The following is an 18742-nucleotide window of genomic DNA, read 5'->3' as shown; positions in this document are numbered from 1 at the left end:
AGCCACAAATTAAGACAAACCTAATACACCTTTTCCAATCATTGATTTCTTACACTCCCTTCTTGGCACGTCCAAAGTTTCCTCTTGTTGCTGCTTTATTTTCCTGGTTGCTTCTAGTTCACATTCCATTCCTTAAAAGTGACTTTGCATTACAATAGGTTCTTTTATTGTTTTTAAACTTATCATCCTTAACCGTCAGCTATCCACTTGCCCAAAAGCACCTTGTCTAGAAAGAAAACGACAGCCCTGGCAAACTTATTCCCTGGCTGGAAGCTCAAGATATCACACACAATACACACAACCTCTTCCTTTTCCATCCTTTTGTAGACTGTTTGGAGAGATGAAATGACTTTAAAAAGAGTCTGAGCTCTCTGGTCCCTGAGGCTTCAGGAGCACCTTAGTTCAGTTTAATGTGCCTCAGGGAAGACTTGCTTCACCGCAAAAGAGCTCTGATCTCCCCCAAAGCAATCTTCTCTGGTGATCCCTTGTAGCCGAGTAAGATTGTCTTCCATAAACACAATTTTAACAATGAGTCCGTAAGTGACTGTGGAGGCCAATTCTGGATCCACACGTCCTTCCACTGTGGGGACATTGGTTTCTGGGAGGGAGTTGATCATGGTGTGGATTTGCCAAGCATGCCTTCCTCTTAGCATGTTTCTCCCTTGCGTCCTGAGTTCAAGTGTCTTCAAAGCCCATGACATCTTTGGTCAAGGCTGTTTTCCAATTGGAGCGCTCTCAGGCCAGTGTTTCCCAGTTGTCTGTGTTTAGACTACATTTTTTAGATTTGCCTTGAGACAGTCTTTGAACCTCTATTGTTGACTACCAGCATTACGCTTTCCATTTTTAAGTTTGGAATCATTTCCCCAAAGCAGTAATTCATCGGATACATGAATTCAAAATCATGCTTTCTCTAATCATACTGAGTGAAACATGTGCACCAAGTGTTCTTGGTTGATGCTAAATGGAAGAAGCCTTAATGAAAACCCAACAGGATGCCTCAGGTAATCGGACAAAGAACAATGAAGGGAATAACTTTAGATTAACAGATGGCGGGAGAAGAGGAACGGTATGGGGGGAGGAGAGAGAGAGGGAGAGAGAGAGAGAGAGAGAGGGAGGGAGGGAGGGAGGGAGGGAGGGAGGGAGAGACCTGTGGGCGTCCCCTTGGTACATGGATGAAGATCTGGTAGGCTGTTGACTAACATCCAATTTGGCAAGAAATTATCCTAGTTCCCTACATAATATTTACATAACGTTTGAGGTTTGGCACATAGGCAACATTTTATCGCTTCATTTTTGACAATCTGTAACTCAGTTTCCACAACTGAGTAATTTTGTTGATGCTCTGAGTTTTTTGTATTTAAAACTAACTCTGCATACCTACTAGCCTAATCAGCTGCGGGGACTACAGACAGTTTCCAGGCATTCCAGATAGAGAAAGCTTTGTAAAAATTGCTTCTTTCCTCTTTCAGGTGACAAATGCACACCTAGGCATGGGCACGTGGGCTAGTTTTTGCAAACTTATTTTGCAAAATTGTATTAAAACCCAAAATGCTAATTCCAATGACAAAAGCCATGGGTCTGACAGACATCTGGGGACCCTATAAATTGCCATACAATGAAGACATTCTATAGAAGTCCAACCAAGTCAGAGGACTACCATTTTCAGTATAGCAGATTTTTTTTTAATAAAGAAAAAGGTATAAATGAGGAACAGATTTTTATTTGCTGAGAACTAATTAATACCCTTGGAGTGCTTTTTAATATATAAAAATCCACAGGGTGGCTATTCATATACATCCTATGCAAGTCAGGCATGCTAGTACCTCAAACTAACATAAGCAACCCTTTCTAATTCTGTACCTCTTAATTCTATTCCTTTATAAAGGGAAAGAAAATGGGGAACAGGTTTTTAATACCTCCAGGTAATCTATGTGCAGTTTAAAGCAGTCTCTTCCTTGGCACTAAACAGTAGCTTATAATTTTAAATCTTTACTTATGGAAGTCTATATAGAAAGAGTGCATTTTTATAAAAACATCATATAGTTGATGCAGATTTTAACAGTATTCAGCCATGATCAGAAATTTCTTACCTGCTGCCATCACACTCAAACTTGTTTTTTTAAAAAAAAAATTTAAAAAATGCTAGGAAAGAAAGGACAGCAGGTTAACACACTAAAATGACACTCTCAAATGTTGAGATTGGGAGCCCTAACTCTCTTCTAAGTATAGATAAAAGTTATCCTAGGAGAGCTAAAGCAAGCTGACCTATTCGGAGGCACCACTGAGAGCTATTTCCATGAGGTGCTCAGAATTCATTTACCTCATGAGAAACCAAGTTTCAAGCAGCAGATGGCATTGGGAAAAGATCACCGCTATTTAAACACGCCTCATTCTCCTTGTCAGTAGAAGTTAAGTGGGCTCTAACTTTAGCTTGGAACATGTAGGGCTTAAATTATAATTTAGACATGGCTGCGACATAGTGGAGCAACTGCTTTGCATGCAGAATGTCTCTAGTTCTGTCCAAGTAAGGCTGGTAAAAGATTTCTGGCCACTTAGTGTTTGCAATGATTCTTCAACATCAACTTCGTTGGACTGGTCATGTTGTGTGGATGCCTGATGATCGTCTTCCAAAGCAACTACAGTGGTACCTCGGGTTACATACGCTTCAGGTTACAGACTCTGCTAACCCAGAAATAGTACCATGAACTTATTCAGGCATAGGCAAACTCGGCCCTCCAGATGTTTTGGGACTACAACTCCCATCTTCCCTAACCAGTGGTCCTGTTAGCTAGGGATGATGGGAGTTGTAGTCCCAAAACATCTGGAGGGCCGAGTTTGCCTATGCCTGAATAAGAGCATGGAATCCAGTAATGTAAGATTATGAATGCATCAAATCCGGCACACGGAGACCACTTTAACTAAAGTGTATTAATAGGGAATTAATTGGTATTGTTATAATTGGGCTGTTATTGGGGCAATACTGGAAAACTAATATAAATTTATTTCACGAAGAAAAAGCTTGCACTGATGGAAAGATCAACTTAGCACAACACTGAATTCTTCCCACTGACTGGTTCAACAAAAGTTATCACGCCCATACACACAGCTCTGGCCCAAGTTGGGATTTTCAGCTCTGCAGAGACCAGAGCCTGTTAAAAGTTTATACACTGCTTTTTTCATCCAACATGCTCCAGCTTTATCTTAAAACAATCACTGAGGCACCTCGCTTAACAAAGTGCAGTTCCACAGTCAAAATAGGAAACACATGTGTCTGAATACACACAGCTGGCAGAATGCAACTGTAGAAATAGCACAGTATTAAAACAACAAGACCGCAGGAGATTTTGCGATGCTATTGTGCAAGTTGCAGGACCTGGTACTTTCAAACTGCAGAAGAGAAATTGTAGAAGGGAACGTACAAGGGCTTGGTTCAGGCTTTGAGTCTATTTATTTATAGATAAGCTCACCCACCACATGAAGAGGTCGTGCAAAATCCAAGATGTTCTCTCTCCAATGTGGCAAGCATTCCTGAGGTATGCCAACCGTACGTCCCAGATCTAACCCACACCACTCCCAGGCTCTTTCTAAGACCTTCCTGACCCATCAAGAGATGATAAATACAGGCTGAAGGTTTTGCAATTCTGCATGCTATGCACTGCAACCAAAGTGCTGCGTCTGAGTAAATGTTTTTTGTGTAATTAGGTTTCTTTTCTTTTTTAATTGGGCTATGCATAGACCGTTCACTGTGTAATGGAAAATTCCATATAAAGTTTTAAGAATTCTTTCTGGAACAACATTAAGGGAAAAGCAAATCACATCTCCTATAGCAGCCTCCAACAACCTGGTCCCTTTCAGATGTTTTGGACAACAAACCATAGCAGTTCAAGACAGCAGGGGAGTTGCAGTCCAAAATGGATGCAGGGCATCAGGTTGGTAATATAGGTCTTCCAGAAACACAAACTTTGAAGGCACAATTCTAATTATATCCCAAATACATATAAGCTGTAGTTGTCAGATCTGAGAGCCAGTGTGGTGTAGTGGTTAAGAGCGGTAGTCTCGTAATCTGGGGAACCGGGTTCGCGTCTCCGCTCCTCCACATGCAGCTGCTGGGTGACCTTGGGCCAGTCACGCTTCTTTGAAGTCTCTCGGCCCCACTCACCTCACAGAGTGTTTGTTGTGAGGGAGGAAGGGAAAGGAGATTGTTAGCCGCTTTGAGACTCCTGAAGGGGAGTGAAAGGCGGGATATCAAATCCAAACTCCTCTTCTTCTTCTTCTTCTTCTTCTTCTTCTTCTTCTTCTTCTTCTTCTTCTTCCTGGCATTATCCCAGAAGGACAAGTTCATCACAACTAGCCCAAATCCCCACTTTTCTGTTCTGTGTTATCCCTGGTGCACGGGGTGTCCAAGCAGCGGAATATGAAAGACAAACAACAGTCATTGTCTAGTGGGTGTTGTGTTTCCTATAAGACAGGGGTGGCCAACTCCCAAGAGACTGCAATCTACTTACAGAATTAAAAACTGGCAGTGATCTACCCCCATTTTTGGGGGGGTTCAGGTCAAAGTTGTTGAGCTTTTTTAGGGAGAAAAGCCCTGGGGTTTTGGGGGGTTTTAGGGAGAAAAAGGAACAGCTACTCACAAGCAAATTGCTGGGGAAACAAACAGCCTTGCTCACTAAATTCCAGCTTCCGTTCTACAGATCGTGCGAGAATGGAGGGGGGGGGCAAGGGGGTCCCCGGATTCAATTTAACCAACGCTACAGAAAGGGACCCAGCAATCAACCGCGATCTACCAAAACCTCCCAGGGATCTACCAGTAGATCGCGATCAACCTATGGAACATCCCTGCTATTAGAAACAAGTTAAGAACAGCCACGACTTCCTCTGGCATGAGAAGAAACATGCCAGGGGCTGGGGTATTTAAATAGGATGGAGGCGGCTTATAAAACACAGAATCCTGCAAATCTCTGTCAGCCCATCCTCACATCCCTCCCATCTCCATCCCTTTCAGGGGACGTGGGTGGCACTGTGATCTAAACCACTAAGCCTCTAGGACTTGCCAATCAGAAGGTTGGCGGTTCAAATCCCAGCAACAAAGTGAGCTCCCGTTGCTCGGTCCCAGCTCCTGCCAACCTAGCAGTTCAAAAGCATGCCAGTACAGGTAGGTAAATAGGTACCGCTCTGGCAGGAAGGTAAACGGCGTTTCCATGCACTCTGCTTTCCATCACAGTGTCTCGTTGCGCCAAAAGTGGTTGAGTCCTGCTGGCCACATGACCCAGAAAGCTGTCTGTGGACAAACACCGGCTCCTGCGGCCTGAAAACCAGATGAGCTCCACAATAGTCCCCTTTGACTGGACTTAACCGTCCAGGGGTCCTTTATCTTTTACCATACTGTTCCGCCCCACTCAGCTGGATTCCACCCCTATGACCACATTAGGTTTTGCACCACTCCCAGCAACAGTTTTACTGATGAAGTTGGAAGGCGACTGTTGTTAACAAGGACAAAGCAAGTGATGTCACCAAAGCCACACAATGGAAAACATTAGAAGCAACATGTGGTTAATTTGACTAACTTCCCAGACTTTCAGCAATCATTTTCTGGGCATCAATAAAGGTTTGGAGATCAAGAATCCATTGTAAATAATACAAATATTGGAATATAACATGCAAGTGGAACCATCTCCCTCAAGAGGCTGTGGACTCTCCTTTCATGGTGGTTTTTAAGGAGAGACTAGATGGTCATCTGTCATGGATGGTGTAGCTGAGATTCCTACATTGCGGGGGTGGACTGGATGACCCTCAAGGTCTCTTGTCAACTCTACAGTTGACAAGAAGTCTCTCTTAGTTCCAGTTCTAGTCATGCTGTTTAGGCATTTTCATATGCCAGTATGTGCCATGTATGTTAAGTTCAAGCTTAAATTTGTTAAAAAGTCACTTGGCTTACAACCACTCACAATTACTGATGAGAATTATTTATGTTCACTTCCTGTGAAAGGTTTCCCTCATCTTAAAAATAGGCCTTCTTATTTCCCTATTAGTTTTTCTTATTTTATTGGCATTTTAGCTGTGTTATGCAAGTAGCCGTACCTTTTACACAAGAGGTTTAAAACTTGAAATTAAAAGCTGTTGATACATACAACTCACAAAGAGGTTCTTTCATATGCAAAGCACTCCAGAAAACGTGGTCAAGAAGGAAAGAGATGCAGGAGCCAAGTATTTCAGTCATTTTGTCAGCTTTAAAGGGAATTATAGTCTGGTTTTTCCATAGGGATAACTAGGTTGCTAAAATGGAGACCAAAAGTGAAGCAACAGGTCAGAGAGCTTGCTGAAAGTTGAGCTTTAATCCACTTCTAGAAGACAGAAAACAGCTCCCACCCAAAGGAGGATATAGTTTCAGATGTCACCACACCTAATTATTATCATTATTTATTAAATTTCTATACTGCCCTACACCCATAGATCTCAGGGCAGTTCACAACATAAAATTACACTATAAAAAACACAAAACACACAATAAAAACAAAAACAAAGGCAACCCAATAACACACCCCCTTCCACAACATATTTTAAAAGGGCTTTAGATCTAAAACTGCCAAAGGCCTTGTTAAAGAGGAAAGTTTTCGCCTGCCAACTAAGAATACACAATGAATTTGCCAGGAGAACCTGACTGGGGAGAGAATTTCACAAATGGGAAGCCACTGCAGAAAAGGCCCTGTTCTCGTGTTGCCACCCTGCGGACTTCACACAGAGGAAGCACGTGAAAAAGGACCTCAGAGGCAGCGTTTGAAATTCGCTAGGTGTGTTTTGTAGGAGTGTTTTAAATTATAAAATTGCTTTATTTTAGTAGTTAATCAACCACCTTTGTTTAATTTAGGTCTTTATTACCAGCAATCTGCTTTCTTTTCTGCTGCATTCAAGAACTATGATGTCAGTTAACTGAATCAATGTCATTTTATAACCTCTGAGTCAGAGGTGTAGCAAGGTGGGTGCGTTCTGCCCCAGGTGTCACCTCCGAGGGGGGTGACAAAATTTTGTGCGGCACTCAATGTCTGCGAGAGACGCTGTGGCTTTGGCGAGCGCAGGCTTCCCACTGCTGAAACAGTCCACCCGCTTGCTGTCTCTCAGATGTTGGCCGGCTGTTAAGACTCCTCCTTGCAAGGCACACAATCTCCGCTAAAATAGCTCTGGCCGCGCAAAAGATGCTCAACAACTTTGGCTCCCCAAAAAAATAAAAAATGAAGTCAAACCATTTTTGCAGACAAAAAATAATAATTTCAATGTGTGGAGGGGTGACAATAAATTTTCCACACCGGGTGCCACCTGACCTTGCTATGCCACTGCTCTGAGTTCCCTGTCCCGTCTTTCTGCCCAAGACTCTCTGAAGAGGGAGGAGATAACTTTAGGGAAGCTTTTAATGTTTGATACATTACAGTATTTTAATATTGTGCTGGAAGCCGCCCAGAAGTGGCTGGGGAAGCCCAATAAGATGTGTGGGGTATTATTATTATTATTATTATTATTATTATTATTATTATTATTATTACAGTGGTACCTCAGGTTACATATGCTTCAGGTTACAGACTCCGCTAACCCAGAAATAGTACCTCGGGATAAGAACTTTGCTTCAGGATGAGAACAGAAATCGTGCTCCGGCAGCGAGGCAGCAGTTGGAGGCCCCATTAGCTAAAGTGGTGCTTCAGATTAAGAACAGTTTCAGGTTAAGAACGGACCTCTGGAACGAATTAAGTACTTAACCCAAGGTACCACTGTTTCCCTGCAGGATGGCAGGACTACTGAAGGAGATGGGAAATTGCTCAAAATCTGGCTGGGGTTTTGGTGGTCTCCTCTTCCGCAGCAGACCCTTCGCTCCTCATACCACATTGCTCAGGAGGGTCTCCTTAACTTACAGAGGGTTTTCAGGGGTAACAGGCAACTTTTTGGGGGGGAGAAGGGCAACTTGGTTTCCATTAAACTCCTTCCACTGACTTCACAACTGCTTGAATCTTAAGGCAATTCTGACCTCTGAGACTTAGCAAAACTTCATAATCTTCTCAGGTGTGTGGCTAGAAGCCTTTTGGGAAAACTGGAAGTGGGCACTCAGTTGTTTTCTACTAAAGCCACCCTCCATTACAATACAATGAAGGGTTGGGCTCTACAAGCCAGAAGTAGTCCCAAATCTGTTGATTAATTGCTTCCTGTCAACGCATCTTAATTGAAGGCATGGCAAAACCTTTGCCTATTCAGTTGTCATTCCACAGTAGGATTAATATTGTTTAAATCTTCCCATGTCAATTGCTTCCTCCATTAGTTCCTCACACAGTTCTCTCAGGCAAACAACGCAGGACAAATGCAATAGACTTTGACGGCATTGCTATAGCATACCAAGCAATTTGTACAGCCTTAGATTTTAATAAGCTGCATCGAGGAAACTGAAATATCATGAACAGGAGAATCAGCCCAGATGCATGGGATTGTTTTATGGATGCCTTTGTCGATTTTAGAGACGTGGGTGGCGCTATGGGTTAAACCACAGAGCCTAAGACTTGCTGATCAGAAGGTCGGCGGTTCGCATCCCTGTGACAGGGTGAGCTCCCGTTGTTTGGTCCCTGCTCCTGCCAACCTAGCAGTTCGAAAGCTCATCAAAGTGCAAGTAGATAAATAGGTACCGCTCTGGCGAGAAGGTAAACGGCGTTTCTGCGCACTGCTCTGGTTAGCCAGAAGCAGCTTAGTCATGCTGGCCACATGATCCGGAAGCTGTTCACCAGCTCCCTCGGCCAATAAAGCGAGATGAGTGCTGCAGCCCCAGAGTCGGCCATGACTGGACCTAATGGTCAGGGGTCCCTTTACCCTTACCTTGTCGATTTTACTCTCAAAATGTTGTATAGCACTTAAATTTAAGTTTTTTACAAAAGTGTGGATTATAAACACATGCATAAATAAATAAATAAATAAACAAACAAACTTTATGGAGTACATCCGTTACTGGTTTTTTTGTTAGAAGTGAAGGGTTGTTGTTTTTTAAAGAAAAAGAAAAATCAGCACCAAGTCACTAAAACAACTATATTTGGGTTATTGCCTTTCACAAGCAAGCAAACATCTCTATGGAACCACCTTATAAAACACATATTGTTCGAGAGAAAGTAATTCCTCTGGTGGGACAACTGATCGAAAGTGTCAGGTGGAACAATGGCTCTGTGCATCTGGCCGTTAACCAGAAGGTTGGTGGTTCAAGCCCACGCAGGGACAGATGTGGGCAGGATTCCTGCATGGCAGGGGTTGGACTAGATGACCCCCAGGGTCCCTTTCAACTTTATGAGTCTATGAATCATGGCTGAAATGTGTCCCCTTATCTTCTGTTGCACCCTGCATTTTCCCTCCACTATGCTTCACACGTCTTGCATATGATGAAAATTTGTATTGCAAAAAACCCAAAAAAACTCTGTGTTTAAGGCTGTCCCCCACATTAAAAAATAAACTGCATACAGTGCTAAGGTAAAGGTAAAGGGATCCCTGACCATTAGGTCCAGACGTGACTGACTCTGGGGTTGCGGCGCTCATCTTGCTTTATTGGCTGAGGGAGCCGGCTTACAGCTTCCAGGTCATGTGGCCTGCATGACTAAGCTGCTTCTGGTAACCAGAGCAGTGCATGGAAACGCCGTTTACCTTCCTGCCGGAGCGGTACCTATTTATCTAACTTGCACTTTGATGTGCTTTCGAACTGCTAGGTTGGCAGGAGCAGGGACTGAGCAACGGGAGCTCACCCCGTCGTGGGGATATGAACTGCCGACCTTCTGATCAGCAAGTCCTAGGCTCTGTGGTTTAACCCACAGCGCCAGCCACATCCCTTGCATACAGTGGTACCTCGGATTAAGTACTTAATTCGTTCCCGAGGTCTGTTCTTTACCTGAAACTGTTCTTAAGCTGAAGCACCACTTTAGCTAATGGGGCGTCCTGCTGCCACTACTGCACGATTTCTGTTCTCATCCTGAAGCAAAGTTCTTAACCCAAGGTACTATTTCTGGGTTAGCGGAGTCTGTAACCTGAAGCGTATGTAACCCGAGGTACCACTGTAGACTGCTGGAATGAAATTCTAATTCCTAGTCTTAAAGCCAGAGGTATCTATGTAACAGACTTCCTTGAAACAAAGAAATATGTATCAGCTTGGCAAGTCCACTCTCTTTCCCGAAGCTTAGCAGGAAAATGCCAGCTCAAAATGCCCAGATATTAACACCAAAGAAATATCTTTCAGAGACTATATTTAATACCAGGCAAGTTCCGGATGTAGGAACACCCTGGTTTCCTGCGGCTTAACAGTGAAAACCAAAACACCAACACCTGCCAGCTGATAAGCAATGCTCAGGAAATTGCTTTTTCACACACGTACGCATGGAGCACAATGTTCAGCTGTTCAGAACTGGGGCACGGCCGACATCTTTCCATTATCTAAATAAATAACTCCCAAAGACGGTTTCTGCTCTTTTACCTTTTGCAGAAAAAAGGTTACACGTTAATAGTGTCTCCTCAACATACTCTTTGGGAAACGGTAATCAATTTGCAGTGAAAGGAAGTGGAAATATTTTTCCACATGGGACCTACACATAGTCTCTTGAGGACAATAACCCTGCCTTTCGATTTCGTGATTTTCGTTTCAATTATGGAATCAAGGAAATGGCAGAGTGGAGGTGGAATAGCACGCGTTAATTTTTCCTTAGCCGCACAAGTGTAAGAGAAGGGATCGCACTACGCCACTTTGTTCCTGGCACACAGAGAATCATCTATGCGACTTCACATAGGAAGAATCATAGAAGTGTAGAACTGGAAGAAACCCAGAGGAGCATCTATTTTTTAAAATAATAGTTTGTATTAGTTTTACATATACAGTGGTACCTCTGGTTACGTACTTAATTCGTTCCAGAGGTCTGTTCTTAACCTAAAACTGTTCTTAACCTGAAGCACCACTTTAGCTAATGGGGCCTCCCACTGCTGCCGTGCAATTTCTGTTCTCATCCTGAAGCAAAGTTCTTAACCCGAGGTACTATTTCTGGGTTAGCGGAGTCTGTAACCTGAAGCATATGTAACCTGAAACGTATGTAACCTGAGGTACCACTGTACAGCAGACCAGGCATAGGCAAACTCCGGCCCTCCAGATGTTTTGGAACTCCAATTCCCATCATCCCTAGCTAACAGGACCAGTAGTCAGGGATGATGGGAATTGTAATCTCAAAAACATCTGGAAGGCTGTAGTTTGCCTATGCCTGCAGTAGACCCTCAGGTTATGTTACTCTTGAGTAACATAAACTTCAGCTTTTTGGTTTAAGAGGAAAGATGTGGATGTGATTCTGGTTGGTGGGCAAGAAATATAGATTTACAAACATACTTCAACGCCCAGATATCAACACTTCCAGAATGAAATGATGCCAGTTGGAATAATGATGAAGTTGAAAGCTGCCCTTTTCATATGTACCGTATTTTTTACTCTATAAGACTCAGCAGACCACAAGACGCACCTAGTTTTTGGAGGAGGAAAACAAGAAAAAAAATGTTCTGAATCTCAGAAGCCAGAACAGCAAGAGGGATCACTGCGCAGTGAAATCAGCAATCCCTCTTGCTGTTCTGGCTTCTGGGATAGCTGTGCAGCCTGCATTCACTCCATAAGATGCACACAAATTTCCCCTTACTTTTTAGGAGGGAAAAAGTGAGTCTTATAGAGCAAAAAATACGGTACTTGACTAAACTTTGACGTGGAGAAAGGCAGGATGCTCGACCGTGGATACAGAACTTTCATCAATAATTTCTTTTGTCACGACAGCAACCGATTCTAGTTTCGAGTATCAGAAAGCCAACTGTAGGTATCCTTTCTGATTCCAATTAAACACAAAACAAAATCCCTAAGGGAAAAGATAACAGAATTTTAAAAGCCTACATTAAACGAGCAGCTGTAGGTTTAATTTATTTGGGCCACACAATATTTGAAGTGTCAAAGTGCAGGATCAAAATATACACATCGGGGTCTGCTACTTTTAAAACTAACCAAGGAGCTGGTCCTCATTTTATTGTCTAAGAAGCAGTCTTGTGGTTTAAATTCTCTGCTCTACTGAAATGAGTCAGAGCCCTGAAACTTGTTTCCTCCTCAAGATTTGTCCATACATGTGTGTCATTTTCTAAAGGAAAGATGTATACTCTCTAAAAGTTCATTAAAGCTGCCGTCCTGTAGTCCCAGGTAGTACATATCTCAGTGAGTCCCACTGAAGCCCTCAAGAGTTTACTTCTGAGTAGAGATGTATAGGATTGTACTGCAGATTAATTACATCCAACTCCCAGGGGGCTTTATTATAGAAGGAAAGTGAAAGCAATAAATCCAATACACAACCGCAACCTCTTGCGTCCTGAGCCAGGAAGATAACGCAACTGTTCTGCATTGGAGAGGATTGCAGGAGTGAAATCCTAACTAAAGTCATGGCCAGACGTTACTCTTATTTATTACCGTATTTTTCGCTCTATAGGACGCACCTGACCATAGGACGCACCTTGTTTTAGAGGGGGAGAACAGGAAAAAAAATTCTCCCCCTCTCGGCTCAGCGCCCCTTCAGCGAAGCAGCAGGAGAAACGGAGCCCCTTCCATTTCTCCTCCAGCTTCGCTGAAGGGGCGCTGCGCAGCTCTCCCTCTCTGCCGAAGCCAGGAGAGGCTTGCTCAGCAAAAGGAACCTGAAGCCTTTGGAGTGCAGCGCGAGTTCCCGCTGTGCCCCAAAGGCTTCAGAGATAGCCACCTGAAGCCTTCCGCTGGTCCTGCTGCGCTCCAAAGGCTTCAGGCGGCTATCCCTGAAGCCTGGAAAGTGAGAGGGGTCAGTGCGCACTGACTCCTCTCGCTCTCCAGGCTTCAGCGAAAGCAACGCGTAGCCTCCGGAGCGCGGAGGGAGTGCTCTCTCTGCGCTTTGAAGGCTTCACGTTGCTTTTGCTGAAGCCAAGGAGCCTGCATTCGCTCCATAGGATGCACAAACATTTCCCCTTAATTTTTGGAGGGGAAAAAGAGCAAAAAAGACGGTAAATTTATTGGCCACTTTTTCTTGGCCAATAACAAAACAAAACAAAAGGAAAACCCCACACAGGAACATTATAACAAAACCAAAAAACACCATTGGAATGATTAAAAATACCTTAATATGATACTCCAGTGCCTATAAAACATGCCACAAACTCCTGGGCCATGCTATGTTCAGGTGCAGTAATGTGGTGCGGGGGCAAACGGGACAAAATAAAACTTATCTGCAAGCAACCGAGTTCAAAATATTTAGTAATTATTGCTGCTTTATACATAGGCAAACTCCAGACCTCCAGATGTTTGGGACTACAACTCCCACTATCCCTGATCACTGGTCCTGTTAGCTAGGGATGATGGGAATTGTAGTCCCAAAACAGCCAAAGGGCCGAGTTTGCCTATGCGTGCTCTAAGTCCTCAGTGTTAAGCAAGGGTTACTCTCTAGTAAGATTCCCTCCTCCCCAAAGCTCTGTAACAACTAATTAAGTACAAATTTCTATACGTCTTATCTAAGTTTGTAACTTTTCCAATTTGGAAAGGAATACCCAGGGTTTTGTTGCTGCTGAATGACAAGTTGTTTTGAAAGAGCAGCTTTCTGGTCTGCAAGCAGCAACATGCACAAGGCGTTCAGGTTGCACCTGTAGGACGGAGTGTCAAGAGCATCAGTGAGCGCATGAAGTGGCTTCTTAGCCATTGTGCTTCTTGGAAGCAAGTTGGAAAACGTTTTTAGGAAGGTGAACAGGGCTTCCTTCCTGGCCCTGCTAAAGAAGAGGTGAGAAGGGAGCCAGTATCTCAGATCTCACCTGCCACCTTCACAGGGCTCCCTCTTGGAACAGGGCTACTGCGCTTGTGTGTTCACTTCTCACACTGGCCTTCTGACAGTCACAAGCGGAGGGCCCTCTATATTATTAGGTACAGACAAACCACTAGTTTTCCAAAGGGAGAAAGTGGTTGCAAGTTGCATTCTTTGAAATTACTTATTGCTGGGGTGTGTCCATAATAATAATAATAATAATAATAATAATTTATTCTTTATACCCCGCCCATCTGGCTGGGTTTCCCCAACCACTCTGGGAGGCTTCCAACAGAACACTAAAAAACAATAACCTATTAAACATTAAAAGCTTCCCGAAACAGGGCTGCCTTCAGATGTCTTCTAAAAGTCTGATACAGTGGTACCTTGGGTTAAGTACTTAATTTGTTTCGGAGGTCCGTACTTAACCTGAAACTGTTCTTAACCTGAAGCACCATTTAGCTAATGGGGCCTCCTGCTGCTGCTGCGCCGCCGGAGCATGATTTCTGTTCTCATCCTGAAGCAAAGTTCTTAACCCGAAGTACTATTTCTGGGTTAGCGGAGTCTGTAACCTAAAGAGTCTGTAACCTGAAGCGTATGTAACCCAAAGTACCACTGTAGTTGTTTTTCTCTTTGACATCTGATGGGAGGGCATTCCACAGGGCGGGTGCCACCACCGAGAAGGCCCTCTGCCTGGTTCTTTGTAGCCTCGCTTCTCACAGGGAGGGAACCGCCAGAAGGCCCTCGGCGCTGGACCTCAGTCTCCGGGCAGAACGATGGGGTTGGAGATGTTCCTTCAGGTATACTGGGCCTTTGAGGCCGTTTAGGGCTTTAAAGGTCAACACCAACACTTTGAATTGTGCTTGGAAACGTACTGGGAGCAAATGTAGGTCTTTCAAGACCAGTGTTATATGGTCTTGGTGGCCGCTCCCAGTCCCCAGCCTAGCTGCTGCATTCTGGATTAGTTGTAGTTTCTGGGTCACCTTCAAAGGCAGCCCCACATAGAGCGCATGGCAGTAGTCCAAGCGAGAGATTACCAGAGCATACACCACTCTGGGGAGACAGTCTGCGGGCAGGGAGGGTCTCAGCCTGCGTACCAGATGGAGCTATAACAGTAACTGTTCATTCCCCACCCCCCGCCCTACTACCAAGCTGGACAAAATCAAGTATTTTTATTTTTTATTTACATTTACATTCTGCCTTTTTCTCAAATGAGCTCAAGGCAGAATATGTGGTTATCTCTGCCCCCCCCCCTTTTAACCTCACAACAACCCCATAAAGTAGATGAGGTTGCAAAACAGAAACTGGCCCATAGTCACCCACGAAGGTTCATGGCTGAGTATAGACTTGAAACCTGGTCTCTCAGGTCCTAATCTGAAAGAATAACCATTTTCCCCAAACCTCATTTGCTATTTGCCACAGGAGATGTGCATGGAAACACACACTTTTTTGGGGGGGGGGGGGAACAACTCCAAAGCGAATATTCATCCCCGCCCTGGCCTAGTTCCCAGTTTTAAATCAGGAGATTCGCTCAAATAAGAAAAAGGAACTGAAGTGAGATGACATGTTTGTAGCTGGAAAAGGTGCGGTGATGTCTGATTTAAATGATCATAAAGTAAATTCAACCATCACCACTCAGGGCAGCTTCCATATAGGAATTAACATGAAGTCTGCGGATAAATCACATTCAGCATTTTACGCATGGAACTAAACCTAACACCGAAACCTGGTCAGATTTTGCATCTCACAGTATAGGAAGCATAACACACACTCCCTAGGCAGTGATTGAATAAAACATTCTAGGATACGAACTGACAAAGGGGAGAATTTCGCTCCCTCTGTAATGATCCCTGCACGATAAACCATGGTTTATTGATCTAAGAACAAGCTATGTGATCTACATATTCCCTCCTCGCCTCCCGCCAGGACGCCAAGCTTCAGCAAAGCTTTCTTTCTTAAAACCAGTCTTTCACGATGCACAAACCAGGCAACTGTGGCTCAAGGGATCCCTGAAAACCAGGAAATCAGACCAGAATCCAATCCTAGTTTCCTATCCTCCCATTTTGAAGGACTCCCTAAGACCATAGGGACCTAGGTTAGGACGTCACAGGAAAGTGTGGCTTAAGAAATCTTTGCCAAAGCCAAGTATATGCAAGGGAGAAGCAAGAGAACCCATTTTGGACCTATGCCATGCCTATCAAGACTGGAGTTTTTCCATTTGAACTGGGCCTTCTTCTTCTTTTAATGATCTTTATTGTTATGTTAGGGACGCGGGTGGCGCTGTGGGTTAAACCACAGAGCCTAGGGCTTGCCAATCAGAAGGTCAGCGGTTCAAATCCCCGCGACGGGGTGAGCTCCCATTGCTTGGTCCCTGCTCCTGCCAACCTAGCAGTTCGAAAGCACCTCAAAGTGCAAGTTGATAAATAGGTATCACTCCAGCGGGAAGGTATACGACGTTTCCGTGCGCTGCTCTGGTTCGCCAGAAGCAGCTTAGTCATGCTGGCCACATGACCCGGAAGCAGTATGCCTGCTCCCTCGGCCAATAAAGCGAGATGAGCGCCGCAACCCCAGAGTCGGTCACGACTGGACCTAATGGTCAGGGGTCCCTTTACCTTTACTATTGTTATGATCAGTTTACATAGAACAAATACAATATAATACAATACAATACATTACATACATTACATGCCCTACATATCCAACGTATACACCACAGATATTTGACTTCCAACTCTACTCTTTATACTTTGTTTCCAAACTTAAATCTATACACACCTCATATTAGTTATTCTACTTTTCCTTTATGTCTTACAGATTTACTATTCCTTCCCTCTGTTTTCAAGATTTAGTCTGTATCTGTCAGGAGACTTGCGTCGTTCGTATAATTTTTAAGATATTCTTTGAAGACTGAACATTCTTTATTAACTTTTTGAATGGTATTTCCTTTTGTTCTCCCTGTTAATTTTGCAAGATGTAAATATTCAATCATTTTTGCTAACCAGCCAGATTTTGTGGGGTTGTTGTTACTTTCCCAATTTTTGGCTATCAAAATTCTCGCCGCTGTGGTGGCGTACATAAATAAAGGTCTACAAGTTTTCTTGATTTCCATGAACTGGGCCTTCTGCTCATAGGACCTGTGGCTCCCAGGTCCATTCACATTGCCAGAGTGTGTGTTATAGTCAGAGTTTCACTACAATTCTCATTTGCATCATGTGAAGTGGTCTTAAGCACACCCTGCATGTGGTTTTTTTGTATAATAATAATAATAATAATAATTTATTTATTTATTAATTATGTATGCCCCGCCCATCTGGCTGAGTTTCCCCAGCCACTCTGGGCAGCTCCCAATCAAGTGTTAAAAACAATACAGCGTTAAATATTAAAAATTTCCCTGAACAGGGCTGCCTTCAGATGTCTTTTAAAGATAGGTTAGCTACTTATTTCCTTCACATCTGAAGGAGGGTGTTCCACAGGGCGGGCGCCACTACCGAGAAGGCCCTCTGTCTGGTTCCCTGTAGCCTCACTTCTCGCAATGAGGGAACCGCCAGAAGGCCCTCGGCGCTGGATCTCAGTGTCCGGGCTGAACGATTGAGGTGGAGACGCTCCTTCAGATCTGCTGGACCGAGGCCATTTAGGGCTTTAAAGGTCAGCACCAACACTTTGAATTGTGCTCGGAATATAGAGGGCAAGAGACCCGGTTCTAATTCAGAAGAGAATTTAGGAACCTTATTTGCTTAGTATTCTTTGGAACAGCAGTCAGATTTTATTCTTATTTTAAGATGATGTTTAAATATCCACACTGCCATCTAGTGAATAAAATTGTTCTTTTAAAAAGTGCACTGTACAACCCACAACATTTTATTTTAAAAAAATAAGATGAAGTTCCCATTTACAAGCTCTTACCATGGAATTCTGCCCCTTCCCCAGCCTATGCAAAATTTGCATTAGTAGTTATATAAATATTTGGGGAAACTGAGTGGGGGGGGAAGCCCGAGAGCAACCTTTTTCATCATTTCAAAAGCCCCTTTTTTATATGCTCTAATTAGAATGGAGAAAAAGGTGTGTCTGGGAACAAAACGCAGCTCTTCAAAACATACAGGAAAAACAAGGAGCCTCACCCTTGCAGGGCTGCAAATGCAAAGTTCAAACTATTATTATGTATTACATCAGTAATTATGATTATTCTGAAGGCAGAGTACCCCTGGCAGGGATTGCTGCAGAGATAAAGCAAACATAAGCATGTGCAGACAGTTAGACAAGTTCGGTGCATGAGGAAAGGACAGAATGCTTTGTAGCAGAATGAATATTGGTAGTTTTGTGGCTCACTTCCGGCACTCACAACTGTGCTAGCTGAAATTTAGGACCCAAACTATGGCTTCAGCTCCCAGATGTGCAAGCAAACCATGGCTTGGGAGCAATGCGCCTGCTTTCACATTCTGTCTGCTCACCAATTCTCTCTCTTCCGGGAAAGCCCTATGGAGATGGAGCAACTGTAGATACAATGGTTTGTCAATGCAAGCCGCAACTACCACAAACCATGGTTTGCAAACCATTATTTCATCTACTGGCTTGTCAAATCTAGATATCGTACAATACCAGGCTAAGCTTTGCTAACAATGGATTGGTTTGTTATCTCACTTTCACTCAGGTGTCCTATTAATATTTCAATCTTCAAGGTCCCTTGCAAGGTTTGCAAAGGTTTTTAGCGGGGGCAATTAGAATAAGATCTATTATTTGATTATTGACGTCAACCTCCAAAATGTATTTTGTATGGTTAAGTTTTTTACCTCTATCTTCAGTACATTTTATTTTGTTTTATTGTTTTATTTCTATTTTGTTTTATTGTTATTGCTAGCGACTGATGGGACGCGGGTGGCGCTGTGGGTTAAAGCCTCAGCACCTAGGGCTTGCCGATCGAA

General features: G+C 43.6%; 1 protein-coding gene across 3 annotated transcripts in view; it reads right to left on the bottom strand.

The window, feature by feature from the left end:
- The window catches only part of KANK1 (KN motif and ankyrin repeat domains 1), a 123386-nt gene that overhangs the window by 57883 nt on the left and 46761 nt on the right, over positions 1 to 18742 (bottom strand). Inside the window, exon 1 of one of the 3 annotated variants that reach the window (XM_083419461.1) lies at positions 2091 to 2307. The exons of the other annotated variants lie outside the window; for them this stretch is intronic. The gene's annotated coding sequence lies outside the window, so the exon portion shown is untranslated. Of the gene's footprint in view, positions 1 to 2090; positions 2308 to 18742 lie in introns of those variants that run through there. 3 annotated transcript variants of the gene reach the window in all.

The sequence above is a fragment of the Podarcis tiliguerta genome (assembly GCF_965153285.1).
Source record: "Podarcis tiliguerta genome assembly, chromosome: 17".
Taxonomy (NCBI): Eukaryota; Metazoa; Chordata; class Lepidosauria; order Squamata; family Lacertidae; genus Podarcis; species Podarcis tiliguerta.
This window is presented reverse-complemented; position numbering and strand designations above follow the sequence as displayed.